The sequence below is a fragment of the Lontra canadensis genome, unplaced genomic scaffold, assembly GCF_010015895.1.
Source record: "Lontra canadensis isolate GAN:19392208 unplaced genomic scaffold, GSC_riverotter_1.0 scaffold72, whole genome shotgun sequence".
NCBI lineage: Eukaryota > Metazoa > Chordata > Mammalia > Carnivora > Mustelidae > Lontra > Lontra canadensis.
In genome coordinates, this window is record NW_022631066.1 from 5699248 (window position 1) to 5721322 (window position 22075).

The 22075-nt window shown below is 36.5% G+C and overlaps 1 protein-coding gene across 1 annotated transcript in view; it reads right to left on the reverse strand.

The window, feature by feature from the left end:
• The window catches only part of MALRD1 (MAM and LDL receptor class A domain containing 1), a 736704-nt gene that overhangs the window by 477917 nt on the left and 236712 nt on the right, over positions 1-22075 (reverse strand). The window lies entirely within an intron of this gene.

Genomic DNA, 22075 nt, shown 5'->3' on the forward strand with positions numbered 1-22075 from the left:
CCAGCCTGTGTGAAGAGGCAAATTTAAAGGCTGTCTATACAAGAATAGGAGTAAATGAGAGACATATCTGTTCATATTGATTTTGGACCATGTTGGGGGACATCCTTGAAAACCTTTTTCCTCCCCTGGCCCTCAGCATAAACAGAGACATCTGCAGGAATTTGGGCTGCATAGACACTTGTAGTCTCAGAGCAAATTTTGTTAAAGCTGCCTGCACAGCACAACCAGCCACTTGGAGCACAGCGGCCTCCATGAGCTTTACCCAGCTTCCAAACAAAGCCCCGCAGCATGCCACCAGTCACTTTCACAAACCAAGCCCAGCAATGCCTAATCATCAATGCATGCTGAGCCCAGGTTCGCACCCACAGTCACCCCTGCTTGCAGCCCCCAGCCACCACAGTACACTGGGATCCAGCATAAAACACAGGCCCTATGCAAATTTTGCTAACATTGCCACCACACCCCCAAGGTCCACAGCAGACAACCCCCACCAGAGCTGGCCGGCCTGTGTCCCACTAACACCACAAAGAGCAAACAGAACCCAAAGGCAGAGAGTCAGTGAGGAAAAAAGGAAAAGTGACTCAGACATAATAGCAGGACATAGCATCACATATAGGATACTCTCCTGAAGAACCAGTTTCTGGAGACAGGGGACACTCACTGCAGGGCACTCTGGGATCTCCTCTTCATAAAGTCACTGCTTCCAGAAGCAGAAGACATAGCTGACTGACTTGACACACAGAAACAGACACAAAGAGGCAGACAATGTGAGAAGACAGAAATTTATCCCTGCACTAACTGAATTTCAATTTAAAAAAATAATGATTTTTTTTTTTTAAAAAGACATTTATCCCAAATGAAAGAACAGGACAAAGCTATGGCCAGAGATCTAAGAAAAGCAGATATAAGTAACATGCTTGATAGAAAATTCAAAGCAATGATCACAAGGAGACTCACTGGGCTTAGGAAAACAATGGAAGACATGAGTTCAACCCTTAACACAGAGATGAGGGATAACAGTGGAGATTAAAAGGTTCAAGAAACAAAATGAGAAACACATTTGATGAAATGAGTAGGAGGATTAAAGAAGCAGAAGAATGAATGGGGGACCTAGAAAGCAGAATAATGGAAAGTAATCAGGCTAAACAAAAGAAAGAAAGAAGAATTGCACCAAATGAGATTAGACTTAGGGAACTCAGGGACACCATCAAACATAATAACATTCATATTATAGGAGTCTGAGAAGAAGAAGAAAGAGAAAAGGAGGCAGAGAATTTATTTAAAGAAATAATAGCTGAAAACTTCCTTAATATGGAGGAGGAAACAGACATCCAGATCCAGAAGGCACAAAGAACTCCCATCAGAATCAATAAAAGGCCAAAGAATCAATGGAATCAACCCTGCAAAATATAATGATAAAGTAGAAAAAAAAAATTCTTAAAAGCAGCAAAAGTAGTCAGCAACCTCCAAGCGAAAATGCCTTGAGGCTAGTAGGAGATTTTTCACCAGAAACGCTGCAAGCCAAAGTGCCATGATATAATCAAAGTTTGGAATGGGAAAAATCTGTAGCCAAGAACATTCCACAACAAGGCTATCATTCAGAATAGAAAGAAAAAGAGTTTCCCCAAACAAAAACTAAAGGAATTTGTAACCAGTAAACCAGACCTGGAAGAAATATTAATGAGAACTCTTTGAGTGGAAAGGAAAGATCAAAAGTTTTAGTATAAAGGTAGGAAACAAAAAAGCAGTAAAAATGAGTATTTCTGTAAAAAATCTGTAAGGAAACTCATGAAAAAGGAAATAAAATTAATAATATAAGATGGCAACAATACATGCCTATCTAATTACTTTGAATATAAATGGACTAAACACTCCCATCAAAATATACAGGGTGACAGAAGAGATTAAAAAAAATCAAAACAAAACCACAACACTATGAAACTAGAAGTCAACTATAAGAAAAAAATCTAGAAAGAGCATAAATACACGGAGGTTAAATAACATGTTATTATACATTGATTAGGTAACCTGGAAATCAAAGAAGAAATAAACAAGTACATAAAACAACTGAATATGAGAACATAATGGTCCAAAACCTTTGGGATACAGCAAAAGTGATTCTAAGAAAGACGTTCACAGCAGTATGGGCCGAACTCAAGAAGCAACCAAAACCTCAAATAAACAACCTAACTTTACACGTAAAGGAGCTAGAAAGAGAACAATAAACAAAACCTAAAACCCGTAAAAAAAAAAAAAAAAAGAAAGAAAGTAATAAAAGTTACAGCAGATATAAGTGATATAGAAACTAAAAAAACAAACAAACAAAAAAACAGGTCAATGAAATCAGGAGATGGTTCTTTGAAAAAAAGGAATAAAATTCTAATACTTCTACCCAGACTTACAAGAAAAAAAAGAGAAAGGACTTAAAAAATCACAAATGAGAGAGGAGAAATAGCACCACAAAAATACAATTATCAGAGAATATTATGAAAAACTCTATGCCAACAAATTGGACAACCTAGAAGAAATGGATAAATTCCCAGAATCATGTCAACTATCAAAACTGAAACAGGAAGAAATAGAAAATTTGAACAGACTAATAATCAGAAAAGAAATTGAATCAACAATCAAAAGAGTCTCAATAAACACAAGTCTAAGACCAGGTGGCTTCACAGAGGAATTCTACCAAACACATAAAGAAAAATTACTACCTGCTCTCCTCAAACTATTCTGAAAATAGAAAAGTACAGACAATTTCCAAATTCATTCTATGAGCCCAGCATTATTCTGATACCAAAACTGTATGATAAAGACACCACTAAAAAAGAGAACTACAGGCCAATATCCCTGATGAACATGAATGCAAAAAATCCTCAATAAAATACTAGCAAACCAAATCCAACAATATATTAAAAAAAAAAAAAGATCACCACGATTAGTGGGGTTTATTCCTGGATTGCAAGGGTGGTTCAATATTCACAAATCAATGTGATAAATAACACCAACAAAAGATAAGAACTACATGATCATTCCAATAGATGCAGAAAAAGCATTTGACAAAGTACAACATCCATTCATGATAAATAACTTCAACAAAGTAGGTTTAGAGGTAACATACCCCAACATAATAAAGGCCATATATGAAAAACTCACAGCTAGCACCAGCCTTAATAGGGAAAAATTGGGAGCTTCTAAGGTCAAGAACAAGACAAGGATGTCTACTCTCACTTTTATTCAACATAGTATTGGAAGTCCTAGCCACAGCCATCAGACAACATAAAGAAATAAAAGTATCAAAATTGGTAAGAAAGAAGTAAAACTCACTACTTGCAGATGACATGATACTATATATAGAAAATCGGAAAGACTACATGAAAAAACTGCTAGAACTGATAAACTGAATAAAGTCACGGGCTACAAAATCAATGTACAGAACTGTTGTATTTCTATACACCAATAAAGCAGAAAGAGAAACTGAGGAATAAATCCCATGTACAGTTGCACCCAAAATAAGATACCTAGGAATAAACCTAACCAAAGAGGTAAAAGACCTATACTGTGAAAAGTAGAAAATAATAATGAAATAATTCCAAGGTGATACAAATAAATAAAAAGACATTCCATGTTCATGGATTATAAGAACAAATATCATTAAATACTGTATTGTCTATAGTACCCAAAGCTATCTACATATTTAATGCAATCCCTATCAAAATACAACCAGCATTTTTTTAAAAGATTTTATTTATTTATTTGACAGAGAGAGAGAGATCACAAGCAGGCAGAGAGAGAAGGGGAAGCAGGATCCCCGCTGAGCAGAGGACCCCAATGCAAGCTTCAATCCCAGGACCCTGAGATCATGACCTGAGCCCAAGGCAGAGGCTTAACCCACTGAGTCACCCAGATGCCCCCAACCAGCAATTTTTAAGGACCTAGAACAAATAATCTTAAATCTGTATGAAGTCAAAAAAGACCCCAAATAGCCTAAGCAATCTTGAAAAAGAAAAGCAAAGCTAGAGGCAACACAATTCCAGACTTCAAGTCTGCCATGATCAAGATAGTATGGTATTGGCAAACAAACAAACAAAAAAACACAGACACAGAGATCTAAGGAACAGAATAAAAAACCCAGAAGTAAACCCATAACTATTAGCTCAATTAATCTTCAACAAATCAAGAAAGAATATCCAATAGGAAAAGGACACTCTCCTCAAAAAATGACGTTGGGGGTGGCTCAGTGAGAGGGAGCCTGCTTCCCCACCCCCTGCCTGCCTCTATCCCTACTTGTGATCTCTGTCAAATAAATAAATAAAATCTTTAAAAAAAGTGATGTTGGGAAAACTGGATAGCAACACACAAAAGAAATTAGAATTTTCTTACACCATACACAAAAATAAATTCAAAATGGAGTAAAGACCTAAATGTGAGACCTGAAACCATAAAATCCTAGAAGAGAACACAGGCAATAACCTCTCTTACATCAGCCATATCAACTGTTTTCTAGATTTGTTTCCTGAGGCAAAAGAAACAAAAAACAAAAATGAATTATTGGGACTAAAAAGCTTCTGCACAGTGAGGGGAATAATCAACAAAACTAAAAGGCAACATACAGAACTGGAGAAAATATTTGCAAATGGCATATCCTATAAAGGATTAGTACCTAAAATATATAAAGAACTTAAAGGACACAACACCCAAAAAACAAATAACCCAATTTAAAAATGGCCAAGATATGAACAGACATTTCTACAAAGACATCCAGATGGCCAAAAGACACATGAAAAGATATTCAACATCACTTGCCATCAGGGAAATGCAAATCAAAACTACAATGAGATAGCAACTCACACCTGTCAAAAAAGGCTAAAATCAATAACACAAGAAGCAACAGATGTTGGCAAGAGTGTGGAGAAAGGGGAACCTTGCACTGTTGGTGGGAATTCAAACTGGTGCAGCCACTGTGGAAAACAGTATACAGTTTCCTCAAAGAGTTAAAAATAGAACTACCCTATGATCCAGCCATGGCACTACTAGGTATTTACCCAAAGAATACAAAAACACTAATTCAAAGGGATACGTGCACCTATATGTATACAGTAGAATTCTTTTACAATAGCCAAAATATGAAGGCAGCCCACGTGTCCACTGATTGAGGAATGGATAAAGAAATGGAATAGCCTGTCATGACGCACAGCCACACAGATGTGCAGTGACACCAGGCCTAGAGAGCACACTGGGCGGTTCTCAGTGCACCGAGTTTCAGAATAGGGAAAGGGTCCCAGGGCAATGGACCTCAAAACTATGTGAACTCTCTGGTGTGGGGTCTGACTGGGGAGGGCCTGAGCGAGTACTGGGCACTGGGAATGTTCTATGTCTGGATCTGGGTGTGATTACTTGGGTACATGGGTGTGTAAAAATTCAAGAGCTGTTCACTTAAGATGTGTTCATCTTGTAATCTGTCAATAATATCAATATAGGAGAAATAAAAGAAGACCGTGGTGTGGGAAAAAAAAAGACACACACACACACACACACACACACACACACAAAGGGAATATTGCTCGGCCATAAAAAGGAATGCAATCTCGCCATTTGCAATGGCATGCATGAAGCTTTAGCATCTAATGCTAAGTGAAATAATTCAGAGAAAGATAAATACCATATGATTTCATTCGTATGTGGAATTTAAGAGACAAAACAAATAAGCAAAGGGGGCGGGGGAGAGAGAAACCAAGAGATGGACTCTTAATTACAAAGAACTGATGGTTGGGAGCTGGCCCCCGCCCCGTGGATGGGTGAAACAGGTGATGGAAATTAAGGAGAGCTACATTATACACCTGAAACTGATGTAACACTGCATGTTAGTAAGAATTAGAATAAAAACTTTAAAAAAAGCTGTCTTTCAATTCCTGATGTACATCTTTGATTCAGATGTTAATAATACAAAGAGTTAGAGAATTTATTTCACTTGAATGGAAGAAGTTTTGAAACGGATATGCTGTTGCTTTAATATCAGAGTGGTTAATTGCTGTAAACACAATGAGCCAGTCTCTCAATATGATGACAACATAAGAGGAAAGTAACATTTTGATCTTGAACTCAAGTATATTTAGAACAACTTGAGTACCTGAATTTACTTTTTCAACTGTGAAGTTTATTAAGTCTACACCGAAAACAACTCTTCCCAATAGAACCTTAGAGTTCAAATTGCAATGTGAAATGTAAAGTTCACACTGGATATTGAAAACTGATTATAAAAAGGAACATAAATATCTCAATTTTATATTTATTACATGTTGAAATGAAGTTTGCATATATTGGGTAGAGAAATATACCAGAAATAATCTCATCTATTTAAATAATCTCATCTATTTTTCTTTTTGTATAACTTCTGGAAAATTTTTAAGTTACACATGGTTTGCCTTATATCTACTGGACAGCCTGAATACAGTGTTCTAGATACATGAATTAGTTCAAGTTAACCAATTGTACAGCATACCTCTACATGCTCACTGATTTTTCTGTTTAGTATTTTTCTGAGAGAGGTGTATCAAAATCTCCCATTTTAAATATGATTTGTGTATTTATATCTGTGTTTTCTGGTCATTCTGCAAATTTGTAGTTATATTTTTAAAGATATATTATAAAAGACACCTATTTAGAATGGCAATCTAAGTTTAGTGTAATAACAATCTTCTCATTATAAAAGTCTTTTTTTTTCCTAAGGATTTTACTTATTTTATTTGAGAGAGAGAGAGAGAGATTGGGAGCAGGAAAGGGGGAAGGGACAGAGGAAGAAGGGAAGAAGCAGACTCCCTAAAGAGTAGGGAGCCTAAAATGGGGCTCAATCCCAGGACCCAGAGATCATGACCTGAGCTGAAGGCAGATGCTTACTGACTGAGCCACCAAGGTGCCCCTAAATGGTCTTCAGTCTCTGGTAGCATTTTTGACCAAATGTCTATTTTCTCCAATGTTAGCACTGTCAAATTGCCTTTCTTGTTTTGGTCTCTTAATGGCATAAATTTATTATTTTTTTTTATCTTGTTGGCTTAAGTTTTTGTTTTTTTTTATCATACTATTTTCAAACTTGCTAAATCTTTTTCATTTAAAGTGCTTGTCTTGTAAGCACCACAGAGCTGGGTTTTGTTTTGTGTTCCCTTTTATCCAGTCTTTGACTTTAGTATTTAGTCCACACATATTTAACTTAAATATTACAACTGTATAATTTAATGTACCTCCATAGCATTTTTTCCTGTGTTCCAACATTTTTAATTTCTTGTTCCTCTTTTCATCCTTCTACTGTTAGCCAAGATTTTTTTTATTCCACTTTCTTCCCCACTCTATTATCTTTTAATTTTAACCTCTTTTTAGAGATAGAACGTTCTCAATTTAATTATGTGTTAAAAAATTCACTTCTCACCTACGGAATACAGGAGTCTAAAATAAATTTACCCCTTTCCTACTTATTTTTTACAACAATCTTATTGAGATATAATTCATATCCCATAAAGTTCACATTTATAAAGCACATAATTCAGGGATTTTAATATCACCGAGTTGTGAATCCATTAACACTGTTCTACAATACGTTCATCACCCCAAAAAGTGACTTCCTATCCATTAGCGGTCACTGTACATTCCACACCCCGCCAGCCTGGATAACCACGTACTTACTATTGTCTCGACAGATGTGCCCATTCTGGACACTTCAAATCAGTGGAATTAGAACATATATGGCCCATACATGTATATTTTTCTTTCCCTTTTTTAGCTCTGCACTAAAAGAAGATTCTCTGCAATCATGTTCTTCTCTTCCACCCCAGTGATTGCTTTACCCTTTTGGCATTGATTATTTCTAGTAATCCAATAATCACAGAGAACATGCACAAACTCTCGAGGGTTTATGTTTCTTAAGACAGTGGAATGTTCCCTCCCCAATATCATTTTTCTTTCTTGTCTTTAACTGGTGATTTGCAAATCACCTCCTCACGAAATCTTTATTTCTCATTCTGGTACCAACACCCTTCCAGTCACCATGACACTGAATCTGGGAATCAAACATTTCCCTGCCAACCATTTGCTCTGAATTATTAAGTCTGTATGTAATAAAACGAATGTTTATCATTCCTCCATAATGGCTATAACCACAACTTTACCTCTGCTTGATGAAATTCCGGGCAGCTCAAACATTACCTTTTTCATCAGACTTTTCTTCCTTGTGCACAATCCAACACGGTACCTTCTTTATGGCCTTTAAATTCTGTTTTAAATGATACCTAATTTTTAAAATCTGTCTTATTTGTACTCCTAAATTTTAAGCTTCTTGCATCTTCTTTTGTTGCTAGCATAAAACATTCCACATAACTCGTGTACAAAAATCTCTCTTAAATTAAATTTTAACATGCCTTCACAAGTAATGTATCTTAGGGAATATCATGTTACAGTTCTCATATTTATGAAGCAGTCTATGTAGTGACCACATTCTTACAAAAATTTGACTAGATACATAGAGACAATTCTGAGAAATAGCAATGATGATACAGTGTTTTAAATCTAAAATCTGAACCCAAGCCTTATTATCCCAGAAACCGCATTACTGTAATTGTACTTTTATGCCACAAACAAAAATACCCGATTTTCAGTTGCCTAAAGAAATCATCTATATGTACTCTCTTTTACTCTTACAATGGTAGAGTTTTAAGAACTCTTTTTAATTATTTTATGCCCAAATAATGAGGAAAATGAAATTACTTCATAAAAGTGAAAACAATTATCAGTAAATAATAAAGTATCCCAATTAAAACAAAGTTCACAGAACAAGTATACTTCTGAGAGCATTATTACTTGCACTTCCTTAATTTAATTTTTATTACTTTTAAAATCTAACCTTGTTATCAAAATATAATGCTATTAAAATACATATGATAAAGTATAATATCATAAACTTAAAGACACACAAACGTATATAAAATATGGGTTGAAACACTATATATGGTGTCACCGATAAAACTAGATCACAAAATGCATTCTGTATGTTTCACAGAATCACTAACATGAGATTAAATACCTGATTCAGAGCTTTCTATGAGCTGATATAAACAGAGAAGCATAAACAGTGATACTATTCAGAGCCTCAAAGGAGCACAAAAGCAAAGCACCTTCATTACCCCTTTGGCATCACTGAATTTCTACAGTGGCAGGGACCCCTCCCCCACACACACACTGTTGATGGGCTACACTTCTCAATGCAGTAAGATGTTGATAATGGTGAAAAGTTATCAGAAGCCCACTCCTGTATGAGAATTGGGGCAGGAAACTGTCTCTGGAGCTGGTGTTTCAAGTTACCTGTCTGGCACCTGGATATCGGTAGCTTTTAACTGTGTCTCCAGGTAATTCTAAGAGCTGCCAATTTGAACCATCGGATCTCGACTAAACAAATGAGACCACAGAGTGTGGTTTCCAGACTAGTAGGAAACCATGTCACCGGGGAACTTGTTAAAAATGTAAATTCTTAGGGTCTACCCCAGACCCACTTAATCAAAAATTCTAGAGTGAGCCCAAGATGCCTGTGTTTTAACAAGCTCTCCAGGCGATTCTGATGCATGCTTGAGAAGTGCAGAACTAAAAAATCCTCAGCAAAGCAGAATGAGATCACCTTGACTGGCTCATATCCACAGATTCTGGAGTCCGGACATTAGGAAAAAAGGCAGGCAAGAATGGTTTGGGGCACTGGACATTTCTATGACTGTTTGTTTTCTCTCCAGGTCGCCATCACTGACACTTCTCTCATCTTCTCTGCTCTTTCTTGAGAACTATTTATAGACTACCATTTTTTCTCTCTTCCCATCTCCTGTGGCATAAAACTGCAATCAAATCATGTCATAAATCTTGAAAATGCTTAGCTTTTAAGCAAGAGAGATGTATGAGAAGATGGAGGGCTGCATTTAAGAGCACAGACTTTAGCATAGGTGAGATCTGGATTTCAAAGTTCCTGCTCTCAAGCTTACTAAACTGTGGGCTCACAGGCAAGCTGGTTAACATCTGAACTTTGATTTGCTCATATGTAAAACAGGGATAATTATACCACCCCCCAAAACTTCACTGTGAGGACCGAACGTGATCACACAATACTCAATTAGTACTGCTTTCATTTCGAAGATGCTTCATTATATGAAAGCCACTCCTGTTCGTTTATCAGACCTTCCTGGTGGCTTTGTGTAGTCAGAGAGGACATGGGGAAGACACACACCTACTGAAATGTCACAATTTACTTATAAATGTGGCATTTTCCCCCATTTTCATCAACATCGTTCACTTAACTCTTATTCTTTCAAACAGGCAAATTAAAGGTAGGTTTTAGATATAAACCATAGACATAATTTATTTTTACTCGACTTAAAGTTTACTACTGATACATAAATCACCTGAAGCCTCTAGAGAAAACAATTTAAAGTAGAAATAATTCTTTCCATTAACCAACACATTTATATTATCTATAAATTGGTAAGCACATTGGTGTTAGTTAACTATTATGTATAAGACTATGCATACTTTTAATAAATGCATTGAAAGGTTTTGCATAGGTACCTTTTAAATAAATACTAGAGTCAGTCAAAGGAGTGAGATCTATTCATTAATGCATGAAAAAATAATATTATGTTCTTTATTATGTCATACCTCAATCTTCTATCCTTTGGCTATTTAGCCCATAAAATAGAACAAAATATAAACAAAGCTTTTTTTTTTTTTTTTTGTAATCAGCTATCTTTTTTGATAAACTAATTGGATCTGCCCCCTGGATAACTAAGGCAAAACTACTCTTCTTGGATAAGGTCACTAAAAACTTGAAGAAAATTAGTTCCAAATAGCAACCTTGCTGAAAAAAAAATCCATGAGATAAAGGAACTATACTTCGAATTTCATTATGACTACAGTTCTAAGAGACAGACTTTATAAGCAATGTAAACAGTACCTTAGAGAAAAGGTCTGTGCCAGATAGCATTACTAAATGAAAACTACCTTTGCTCCTAGTTTATGATTTAATTCAAATACCATATAACTCTCAGGAACAATTTATGTTCTTAATGTCAGAGGTATTTGGATGGCTGCATTAAAGTCATATCATCCTGCAAATAAATACCTTTTTATTTATTTTTATTTTTTAAAGATTTGAGAGGGAGAGATAATGTGTGTGTGCACGTGCACACGCACACACACAAGTGGGGGAAGGGGCTAGAGAGAGGGAGAAAGAATATCAAGCAGATTCTGAGCTGAGTGCAGAGCCGTATGTAGGGTTTGATCTCACAACCCTGAGATCATGAGCCAAAATCAAAATTCAGACGCTTAAAAGACTGAGCCACCCAGGCACCTCTAAACATCTTTTTAATAGGCAAAACTGAAACACTAGATTTAAGTAAAAACCTTCATTCCATACAGAAAATGCACTGTCCTCCCTTGTATTTCTGTGCCTACTTAATGGATACACAAAAAACAGAGAAGATAATAGAGCTTTCTTTACTGCTCTATTAAAGTTCACATGTACTTTTTTTACACTAAGCCTCATGTAGACTTTGTTAACTTCTGCTCAATTTATTTCAGTATCTCAAAATCCCCAGAAAAGTTGAAATTCAATCCAGTGAGTTTCTTTTAAATGGAAAGAAGTTTAAAAACCCACTTTTATGGTACTCCTTGGTGACTAAAGATATTAAACTAAACTAATAATGTTTATAATGAAGATTAAAATGCCAAATTGAAAGTAGAACTAAATGAAGCAGGTACAAGCAAAGAAATGTTTTCATTAGAATAAAATTATCTAAGAATGCAGATTACAGTAAAAGATGCATTTGGCTAAATTTTAGGAAGCTGCTTTATAATGTAAACTCAAAAGAAGCATATTCAAAGCACAAGGGCTTACTTCTAAATCTATAGTAGCTTGGATAGAAAAAATCAAATAAGCCAGCCTGAAGGAAATGGGGTGCCCAGAGGCTGGGAATACTCTTCAATAACAAGGCATCAAATTAGAATTAGAGAAGCATCACAGATGACATAGGTCAACAGTAACCCTAGATACTTTGTTGCTATATTGAAAGAAAAGTTGGTTTTTGAACCTGGCAGAGCTAATTCTGCAAGACGGAAACAGCCAGTTGTTTCTGAAGGGAGAGAGTCCCATGTCGCAGCAAACTAGTAAGGTATGTTGGATGAATGTTGTCATATGCATTCATTGCTGGGTGAACAGCTGTAAGCAGGTGCATGGTTTAATGAAGGGGCAACATAAAAGCAGATCCCTGGCTACATGTGACAGAGAGAGCCTTGCCTTTGATGATTCTACTCAACATGGACATCATTAAGTACTAGCAATAGAAAGACACCAGAATCAGGAGGTAGATTTTGTTACCTAGGGCTATGCATCTTTCAGTGAGAAAGTATAGTAAATTAAAGCAGACTACATTTATAGGCACGTCTTAGAGATACTGTGGCTCACTTGCAGACCACCAAAATGAAGCAAATATCTCAATAAAGCAAATCAAATGATTTTTGTTCCCCACTGAATATAAAAGTTATGTTTACACAATATTGTTATCTATTAAGTGCACAATAGCATTATGTAAAAAAAAAAAAACCACACACAGTGTATATACCTTATGCTTTAAATTACTGAATTACTAACAAATGTTAACCATCATGTGATCTTCCAGTGAGTTGTAATCACTGATCATAGATTCATATAACAAATCAACTAGTAATGAAAAAGTTTGAAATACTACAAGAATTACCAAAAGGTGACACAGAGACATGAAGTGAGAAATGCTGCTAGGAAAAAAAAAAATTTTTTTTAAATGGCACCAAGAGACTTACTCAATGCACAGTTGCCACAAAACTTCAATGTGTTTAAAAGAAAAAAAAAAGTGTGAAGCACGATAAAACAAGGTATGCCTATATTAAAATGTGTCAAACAGATCAGTTATTAAGGAAAAGGAGGTGTTTTTTCTCATAACATTTACCAAAATAAGTTGTCAGATGAATTAAGGACATAATTGCGAAACACTGAAACTACTGACATACAATAGAAAATATAAGTGAATTTTATGTGAACATTGATATAGAAGGCCTTTCTAAGCATAAAAGATGGAGTGATGTCAGCAAGATGGCAGGGAAAATGGTTCTTGTTTAGTCCCCTCAGAGAAAGACCAACTAGCAACTATCCATAAATAAGGCACATGGGGAAGAATCCCAGAGCCAGGGGTGAGGCTGAAGTACCCCCCCGCCCTTGGCTCATTTTTAAAAAATGCATTTTAAGGGTAAAAGGCGCAGTTTCACTGTGATCCAATCACCCCTTCCCAAAGCCAGTGCAGCATGGCACCAAGATGTACCCCCAGGAAACTCTGGTTTCTCCAGTGTGAAAAAGAGACCAATGTGGGCATACAGCTTCCCCAGTGGTACAGGTGCTTCTAAGGATGCCTACTTAGGTCTCATCTCACAGGACTCACTGGAGAAACAATTGGAGTTAGACATTCAGATATCACTGACAGAGAGGGGAAAGGAATCCATAATGCAGGGATCATGGTGAGCTGTGGTCCTGCTGGTGGTACTACCTGAGCAGAGATCTTAGCCAGTGACTCTTCCCATTTGTGGAACCAAAATGATCACCCCCTCTGGCTACGGAGCTCAGTTGGCTAGGTTTGGGTCTGGGTCCCCAGCCAAAGGGCCCTCTGTACAGCCCATTCTATAGCCTGCCCACACAGGGAAGGAAGTCTGCAACCCCACCCAAGGTGAGCACTGCCTCTGGCCCCACCCAGACAGGGAGCCTAATCAGTGAGCCCTAGGAGGTCCCACAGCCTAGGCTACGGCCCCACCCAGACAGGGAGCCAAGCCAGTAGTCCTGCCCAGCTGTTAAGTGGAGACAACAGCTCTGCCTAATTAGGACACCTGAATAGTGACCATGGGCAGCCTCGGAGCTCAGCATAGAGTATTGCCAGGACACAGAGCATAGCCGATGGTCCTGTCCATCACTGGAACGAACCTAGCCCACAGCTCTGCCTCATTGCTGAGCACAGCCTGAGGTTCCACCTAATCCCAAGAGGTCTTACCTGAATGCTGAGTCATGCCAGAGACACATCTAGATGTGGAGAAAGGCCTGCATCCCACCCAACCAGGCCCAACTGTAGACCCACAGTGGTATGAAACTGATACCAATAACAGGAGGAAAGTTGGGAAATTCACAAATATATGGAAATCAAAACACACTTGATGGCTCAAAGGAGAAATTAAAAAAATATCTTCATACAAAATTTATGAGATGCATTAAAAGCTGTTCTAAGAGGAAAGCTTACAGTTATAAACACCTACATTAAAAAGAAGGATCTCAAATAAGCAATCCAACTTTACATGTCAAGGAACTTGAACTAAGGTCAAAGTTAACAGAAGAAAAAAATAGTAAGATTAGAGCAGAAATAAATAAAATATAGAAAAAGAAAACAAAAGAAAAAAACCAACAAAACTAAGGGTTAGGTTTTGAAAAAGGAAATAAAATTGACAAAACCTTTCACTAGGCTAACCAAGAAAAAAAAAAAGAGAGAAGACTCAGATGAATAAAATTATCAGTGAAAGACAGATATTACAATGAAACAACACAATTCCAAAATATGAGAAGAGACTATTACAAGCAATTATATACCAACAAATTGGATAATCTAGAAGAAATTGATAAATTCCTAAAAACACACAACCTACCAAGACTGAATCAAGAAGAAACAGAGTACCTGAACAGACTGAGAATGAGTAAAACTAAACTTAGAGAAGAATATGGTTGGCAGACATAACCATGTACAACCTGAAAATTTTGTAATGTAAAAACATTATAAACCAATAAAAGGCCAAGAAAAATTGGGAAAAATCTTTGCAAAATTCATAACAAGTAAAAAAAAATATCTTAAGGCTTTAAAAGATCATGTAAGTCAATAAGAAAAATAATAACCACTACCTGCTGAAAACCAAGCAAAGAGCACAAATAGGAAATACAGACACACATACACAAAAATACAAACGGACAAGGCACACATACACACAAACTTGATTGCCCTGATTAGAACTGAAGAAACAGAAAAATATATATTTAGCTGCTACTTTAACCCTATTTTAAAATTTGAACTGTGGAAAAAATAAATACTCAAGAGTTTTGCAAACATACAGAAAAAAAGACGTGGTAATGCATGGCTTGCAAAAAAAAAACGTTCATTTTTGAGGAATAATTTAAAATTGTAAATCAAATGGTTAAAAAATGAATAATAAGATAAAAATTCTATTCTATTTTGTTTACTCTTAGGATATAATCTGTAATGCATGCAAACCTGTATATAGTTCAGTAAAGACTGATTAAATTTGTGTATAACCAAAATCAACTCACAAATCAATAGTGAGGAACCGAATTACTGAATCATGCTGCAACCACTTAACGAGATACCATTGGCCCATTAGTATTAGTGAATAGTTGTTTACAGATTGTATATAAAATTAAAAGCAGATTAACTGAAAATAGTGGGTTTTATTTATTGTATTAATTGAAAGCAATGTGGTTGATTATGTAGACATACACACACATAATGCTTTTATCATGATGGTATAATTATCATTGATGTGATTTATCTTTCCTACTTATATTCAGACATTTTCCTACAATAGAGAAGGATTCCCTCTTTTGTGGTAAAAGGAAAAGAATTTTTGTAGAAACTAAAAAAGGTAAGAAATTCTTCAGGGAGTCAGTATGTGGTCTTTACCAAAAGTATTATCTTAGTTCATCTGCATTATCCAGTAACAACCAAAAATAGAGACCTCCTTCAAGTATTATTAAAGACACATACACAACCAAGATAGAGCTGAACACTTGGTAACTGAACCTCTCTTTCAACAAGTTACGTGTTCTCCCAACATTACATATTTGTTCATGCATATGATGGTCCTACGTGTGATTAAGTTTTCTATCCTTTCTAGATGCTCAGAAAACACATGCCTAACATGATAAATTATGGGCCTAGCCAAGGCTACCTCCACATCTTTCAGGCCACAAAGCTCTGGGATGTTTCCTCTAGACTGTGTCTAAAAATAATAGTTCTGTACATAAAATAGAATAAAACTACATTTTTTTTCATTTTAACATAGGTAAAGGAAAAGCATATTCAAAAATTATACAATGAAAATGAATTTCTAATATCTGAATGCAGTTACAACCATAATATAAAATTTTTGGATTATTAAACAGTGATCTTTGATAACAATGTAAAATCGTACACTGCACGACGAATTTATCCCTAAAACTTCAGCTTGCAGATAGCAAATATACCACCTAACCATTGTGGATCTGTTATTTTAGGTACGGTGTGCAAGTGTGACTTTCGGCAAAGATTTTTCTCAAATTCTGTAATTTTAAGCCACTGTAGTTAACTTTTAAAATTACTTACCAAGCTAAAATACACTGGAATAAAATTAAAATTAAAGTGGTTTAATTCACTTCATTTACACAAATTATTAATGTATGCAAATATACAGAATAGGTGCTTAACTCAAGGACAATGTATAGAGGAGCAATTTTTTCCTGGGCTTTAGAGGTCCAGCCATGTTTCATATTCAGTCCTGTGGCAACACGGCCAGAAATGCCGCTTCCCACAAGTATTACAACCATTAAGAGAAAATTATTACAGTTAATTTAGATTTTGACTGTTTACACTTTTATTTTTATTTCAGCAAAAGTGTTACTAAAGCCCGGTATTTAACCATTATTCCAGATTGATAAAACTGGATCTTTTAGAAATTATATTGAGAGAGTGTTAAAGCATCTAAATTGGCCTATAAAATACTAGCTTAACTTCTTACCAAAGAAGGCTTGGAGAAAGCAATAATTCTAGTATTTAATGTCTAAGAGATTAAAGCTTTGGAAATTGTTATTGTTGCAGAGCAGAAGACATTAAAATATTTTCAGTTTTACTGAAGCTTTTATCCACATTTACATCCAGCACTCAGATACATGATGATATGCGGGGTTATGTCACAGGGACAGTTCACATTATTTATGTGGCTTTTAGTCTATAATGATGTTAAGCCTGCACAAATGCATTACGTACGTTGGAAGGCAGGTGCACTTCCAAGAGTGGGGGCTATAACTCATTTCCTCCTGAAAGACAAGGACTAGTGTTATGAAGAAAAAGGAAAAATCTAAGAAAAAGTACTTCTACTTTACAAATGACAGACTTAAGAAACGGTATTCTACCTAATCTGCATTTTTAATGAGATAGTTCATATTCAAATAGTTTCTCAACACTTTGTAAGCAAACTAAAATCCAATGTATTTCAAAGTACCTGTCTTCTCCAGATAGGCAAAAACAGTCTGAGAAAATAAAGTGCTGGGGATTATACAATGAATGGAGCAATGTAGAGGGTGTCTTGAAATTACATGTCTTCTAGATTAACTGAGGGTAAAGATATTTTCCTTTTTTTTTTTTTGTAGATTTTATTTATTTGAGAGACAGAAAGGGAGAGAATGAGCAGGAGAGACAGGAAGAGAGACTCTGAGGCAAACTCTGGGCTGAGTCCATCCCACGACCCCAGGCTCCACCCTGACCCCAAGATCATGACCTGAATGGAAACCGAGTCAGATGCTCAACTGACTGAACCACCCAGAGCCCCCGAGGGTAAAGATATTTCTTGCACACTATTTCTCAGTTATTAACAGTTACTTTTCAAGACACAAATTTCATATTATTTTTAAATGCAATAACCTTAGAACATTTTGTTTCTTTGTCTTGAAACATATTGTACTTTTTTTTTTAATTAGTCACTAGATTTAGAGAAAAATGAATCTGCTGTGACCAAAACTGGAATAAGGAATTGAGAAAGCCAACCTCTGTCTTTCAGCAATACCTTCCCCACTTCCTGCCATGGAGGCATCTAGGGATGAGGTTCTAGAAACTTCTAAGAATTACACTAAAATACAGATTCCCAGATGTACTCCTTGAGATTTTGAATCAAGTGTTTTGAATCTGCATTTAAATATATTGTATGTATATATAAATTGACAGTGGCCCCAATCACCATTTCAAAAACCTTCCAAAAGGCTTCTGTGAGCACAGTTAGAAATCACTAATCTTGATTAGGCATATAAATTTCCCTAGACATCTTTCCATATCAACAATGAAGTGTGGAGAATTTAACTTTGCCCAAGGGGATGATTTTATACTCCAGATAAAACTTAATATTAAACCTTGTTTAACCAACAGATGGGCATTTAGTCCAAAAATTTTTTTAAAAATTGACTTAAGGAACAAGAACTCAAGACTTTGCTCTCCTTGGCTTCTTGCAATAAAAATAAATAGTAAGTTTATAGCAGCAATAGCCACGGTTGCCAAACTGTGGAAAGAACCAAGATGCCCTTCAACGGACGAATGGATAAGGAAGATGTGGTCCATATACACTATGGAGTATTATGCCTCCATCAGAAAGGATGAATACCCAACTTTTGTAGCAGCATGGATGGGACTGGAAGAGATTATGCTGAGTGAAATAAGTCAAGCAGAGAGAGTCAATTATCATATGGTTTCACTTACTTGTGGAGCATAAGGAATAACACGGAGGACATGGGGAGTTAGGAGAAGGCAGTTGAGGGAAATTGGAAGGGGAGGTGAACAATGAGAGACTATGGACTCTGAAAAACAATCTGAAGGGTTTGAAGAGGTGGGGGGGTGGGAGGTTGGGGGAACCAGGTGGTGGGTATTAGAGAGGGCACGGACTGCATGGAGCACTGGGTGTGGTACAAAAACAATGAATACTGTTATGCTGAAAATGAAAAATAAAATAAAATAAAATAAATAGTAAGTTGGATCAAACAAAGTCTCCTTCTAAGAGATAAAAACAATTATAAATTTATGGTACTTAGATACAAACCAATTTACATGTTATGGTAAAATTGCCTGAGCTAAAAGACTAGGCTAATTAAACCGAATCTGGAGGTCAGAGTAAATAAGTCTGAGATCATATAAAACTACAAACAGGGAGTTCAGTCAGTTGAGCACCCAACTCTTGGCTTCCACTCAGGTCATAACACAACAATTCCAAATCTACAATATTCTAAACATATTTAAATTTGAGTTAGCTTCAAAGGCTAGGTGTTAGGCAATCCAAATATCTTAATTCAATGTTAAGCAATTAAAAAAAAATTCTCAACTGACTAGGACTAATGTTCTTGCTGAGTTCCCCCAGTAGTACCCAGTAAGCGAATGGTTATAAGCTCATTTTTCTTCTGAGCATTTTTTTTTCCTTCTTTACTACATTGTGTTTCTTTTTCCAAAACACTAAGAAAATAACTTTTCAACTAAATGTTCCCTGTCACTGTATAAGTTAAAGGAAATGGAAATTTCACCCAACCCCAATCTCAAAAGAACATGCAAATCACAACTGATGGTATTTACACTGAAAGCAATTTACTTTATTTCACCGGAGTATCGCTGAGAACAGTTGATTTCTATGTGCCTTGATTTCAATCCTAGGTAAAAATCACACTTAGGTGCCCTTAGTTGGGCCTTGCGGAGCAGAGTGTAGAAAGAATCCATTCGCCAAGCCCTGTGCCAAGGCTGTGGCTGCATGTCCCCAGCCCGAGAAAAAGAGATACCTTTTTCTAAGTCATATGAAAGTGCTGAATAAACCAGCGGTACTCTCCACAAAGTGAAAACTAAAGAAATAACCCTTTCTTTAAGCTACATTTCGGATACTTAGGCTTATGAGGCCATGAAAGCGTGAAGACCAAACTGTAGAATGTCCCTTGGAACATCGCTTCTTTTAGCTTTTACCACATTTTCATCATGAATCACACATATTAAGATGTTATGTGAGGGGCACCTGGGCAGCACACTTGGTTGCATCCGACTCCTGGTTTCAGCTCAGGTCATGACTGCAGAGTCGTGGGACTAAGGCCCGTATCAGGCTCTGCACTGGGTGTCAAGTCTGTTTGAGATTCTCTCTCTCCCTCTGTCCCTGCACCCCCACCCCCAATTTCTCTATATATAAAATAAATAAATGATTTTTTTAAAAAAAGTTATCTAAGACTTGACTGCACAATGAAAACTTCCCGACATATTCCCACACCACCATTACTTTCCTAGACTTTTATGGCTTCATTAAGTATATGAAGTGAGAGAATATTTTGAAATATACTAATGTGCTCTTTTTCTTTTGCAGTTCTGATTTTTACCAACCTGAGCCTGAACCCATGTCTGCTTTTAGGAGAGCTGCTATCATAGAATGTGAAGACGAAGAAAGAATTGGTCCAGAGCTTTTTGATTTTCAAAATTGGGTTTTGAAAACTATTTCAAACACAATGGGCTTAAAAACCTGGCTTTAAATTTCTGGAGCCAAACATGTGAGAGAAGAAAAACATTTTCTAAATTAGAAAAAGCTTCCCTTTGAATCTTGGAACACTGAAAAAATAAAATGAAAAAAAAATAGTGAAAGAAAGAAAGGAAGGAAGAGTGAGCCTCCCTTTAAATATAAAATAATAAAATTTGGAAAATAGAGCTTGGAAATATACTATAAGCCACTGAGTAGGATGGATATATGATGCATAAAAACTACTCCTTAGGACAAAGTAAAAATGTCAAACCTTCCTTGGCTGCAGAAGGAGCCTAGAGAGAGGGGAGAGGACAGCTAGGCGAGATGCAAGCTTTGGGACCATCACTCCCTTTTCCAGATTGTCATGTAGAGCTCATCTATTAAACATTATCTGACTACTGAATATTATTTAGGGACACCTAGGTGGCTCAGTCCATTAAGCAACTGCCTTCAGCTCAGGTCACAATCCCAGAGTCCTGGGATAGAGCCCTGCAGCAGGCTCCTTGCTCAGCAGGGAGCCTGCTTCTCCCTCTGCCTCTGCCTGCTGTTCCCCTTTCATGGGCATGCTTGCTCTCTCTCCCTCTCTCTCTCTGTCAAATGAATAAATAAAATCTTTAAAAATTTTTTCTTACTTAAAATATATTTTTTTCTTGCAGCCTATAATTATAAAGCACAAATATATAGGTTCTAATCATCAACTAATTCACTCAACAAATAATTATGGAGATTCATTATGTACCAGTCATTTAGAAATAATGCAGTAAAGAAGGAAGCCACAGACCCTGTGATTCCTCAGAGACTGAACAGTCTACGTTGGGGATGGGCAAGGCAAGGAGAGAGACAAGGAAGTTAAAAGCCAACTCTTACTGTGCTTATAACATGCTACCATGTTTCTATTCATACCTTTACCACATAGAAGGGAGATTCTAGTCCGCCTTTTTCTTGGTGGAAATACAGATTATTAAGGCAGCGTGGTTTACTTGGATGTGCCAGAGAAACTTCCTGAAATTGCCCTTTGCTTTTCTATGAGTCAGAAGCAGCCCACGGAAAATTTGTAGACAGAAACCTCCACAATTCACTGCCAACTGTTGAAAGTGATCTAAACACTCGGTCTTCATATCCGCCACTCTATATACTTTGGGCAACATGGTTGCTAATGTTGAAATCAAATGATGGTAAAACTGGAACCATTTCAACGAAATAAAACAACAAAAGAGAAATCAGGAAACCAGAGTAAAAAAGTCAGCCCAGAAGGTATTATGGCTCTCTTCAAGCATCAGGTCATGTCGGCCAGGGCAACGACGGACGGGCAGCAGACATGCCACTGTTAGTTTTCTTTGAAACAGAAGCCACACAAGGAGAGCTCTTGAAGGTGTGAAGGCATAAAGGTTTTGAAGACATTCTCTGTAATATAAATGGGGATCCCCTTGCCGTCTTCAGTAATACTGAATGATGGGTGGGATCTGCTAAGAAGGAAGCACTCAATATATCTGTGGCCTATAAAACAGGGAGAGGTGTAAGTTATGAAGCCTTGAAAAGGAAAGACCAAAATAAATGACAATGAAGATCAAAGACTGGAAGAGGAGGGAAAGGGGTGAAGAGAAGGAGGAGCTAAAAAAAAAAAAAAGAAAAAGAAAACAGATAAAAGAGTTGGACAGGGGAAGGAATGAACAGATAATTCTTTTTTTTAATTTAAAAAAAAATT